The sequence below is a fragment of the Myotis lucifugus genome, unplaced genomic scaffold (genome assembly GCF_000147115.1).
Source record: "Myotis lucifugus unplaced genomic scaffold, Myoluc2.0 scaffold_151, whole genome shotgun sequence".
NCBI lineage: Eukaryota > Metazoa > Chordata > Mammalia > Chiroptera > Vespertilionidae > Myotis > Myotis lucifugus.
The window spans coordinates 1401281-1403693 of NW_005871199.1; positions in this window are offsets into that span (position 1 = coordinate 1401281).

Genomic DNA, 2413 nt, shown 5'->3' on the forward strand with positions numbered 1-2413 from the left:
TCAGCCCCTAACCAGATCAGCTCAGTGGGTAGAGCGTCAGCATATGGGCTGAAGGGTACTTGGATCGATTCTGATCAAGCACACATGCCCGGAGTTGTGTGCTCGATATCCAGTAGGGGGGGTGCAGGCTCGGTTCTGTTGGAGAAGAGCACGGCATGAGGAAGTCTTTCAGATGCCTGGGTTCTGCTCTCCGCTCATTCAGACATCATTCCGCCTTCCTCTCCTTCCTCCTCATAGCACACCCCCCCCCCCCCCCGCCCCACTCGGTTATTGTTCAACGTTTGATCAGTGACAAAGCTGGTTACTGTGTGAGACTTTGATTTTGCCCACTGCCTGTTCCGTGTGCACGTCATCTTACATGGACTTGGATACAGCTGTTCCTAGTGCTGGGCACACCTTGCATCGGATGAGCGGAACCTCCTTCGCTGCTGTGGGTTCCACACTGCGCGCACCCTCTCGCCTGTGATTCCGCTTGGCTGGCATATACCACTCTTACGGCGAGCATTCTTCGCTGGTCTGTTCACTGGTGTACATATCCTCAGCACCCAGCGTATTGCTTGGCACTTGGTAGTTACACCGTACATCTTTATTGAATGGATTAAGTGCAGTGTAGGTATGGCCGTTGTCCGCATTTTGTAAGATGGGTAAACTGAGGCTTAGAGGGACTCACTTTCCCAAAGGCTGCTAAATAGTAGAGGCTTGGTGTTGCAACGGTTCATGGTGAGCTCTTTTCTTCACTCTGGTATCTCAATGTGCTGCTTTTGAGCAGGACACACTTAATATGTAGAGATTGGTAGGTTATACTGCTATTTCGTGATGGGTGAAGAGAGAACTGTTTCTGTAATGTGTCACTGAGGCATAAAATCTTTTTCACTCCTAGTTTCATGATTTTAATCTACTAGCTGCTTATGGTTATACCAAAATTAAATACAACTGTTTAACAACAGATCTTAAAGAGGATAAACCTGCCAAGAAAGTAAAAGTTAATCAGATGATCTTTTAGGAGAAAAGATACCTTAAAACATCTTGAAAGATTGATTCCTAGGTTAGACCTTGATAGGTTGCACTGCTGGGAGGTTAGCTGGGAGATAGAAACATCAGTGATGAGAGAGAATCGCTGATGAGCTGCCTCCTGCACGCCCCTACGGGGGATTGAGCCTGCAACCAGGGCATATGCCCTGACCGGGAATGGAAACCTGACCTGGCTCATAGGTCGATGCTTGACCACTGAGCCACACCGGCCAGGCTCATGAGTTTTGAGTTGAGATTTAGGTAGGAGATCAGAATGGAAACATGAATAATGTTTAAGAATTATACCAGCTTGCATTAAGTAACAAGGATTTGTTGTAGAGAGTCCTTTATGATAGTGTTTTCTCTGCTAAGCTAAATAGTAGGAGAATAAAGGTGAAAAAAGCAAAGAGCTAGAACATCCAAATGAGGGTATTCCTTTCTGAGCTGAGGGATTTACTCTTATCAAGTCAACTGACAGAGACCCTGTAGAACAAGCATATCAAACTGAAAGGCTAACATGGGCCAAATAGACAAGGTTTAAGTTGATGTGGGCCGCAAAAACACAAAAGCTTCAATTTTCATAGAAACGTAGGTTTATTTCGATAGAGACATGCTGAATACAAAAGGCTGAAATAAATGAGTAATCGTTAACATAAAATAATAGAACATTTTAATAAAAATTAATATTTTTTCTTGAACATTAACTTACCAGACACTGAATAACTGCACAAATTAATAAGCGTAACACAAATAAACCTATTTTTCTTGTTCTCCGAAACCAAAATATTTCCTGTTGCGCACACCAAACAAATCAGTACAAGACCAATGATGTGGCAGTTGACTGTTCAAATATTCGCTGCTAGTATTAATGGAGAGAAATGGTGCGCCTGCGCGTAAGGCACGTAAAGGAAATGAATGCAATACGATTATAGTAATCAGTCATTAGCGAACATTGTAGTTCGTTATTATGTATAACAGGATATTGTAAAAATTAAGTTATGAAATTTTTATTAAAAAGTTTCTTACATACCGTTATATTGGCTGGGCCACAGAAATATTTGTTGTGGACCACATGTGGCCCGCGAGTTTGACATGCTTGCTGTAGGACATGAGAGAAAATTATCTGGATATAGAATTCTCACTGGGATGAATATGAGTTCAAAGAAATGTGACCAGCTCTTTGCCGCATCTGCTGCGAGGATGAAGACCATTCTCAGCAGTCAGACTGTGGACATCACTCCGAAGGGACGTACAGTTATTGTGAAGGGCCCCAGAGGCACCCTGTGGAGGGACTTCAATCAAATCAATGTAGAGCTCAGTCTCCTTGGAAAGAAAAAGAGAGGTTCTGGGTTGACAAGTGGTGGGGGATAGAAAGGAATTGGCCACAGTTCGCACTATCTGC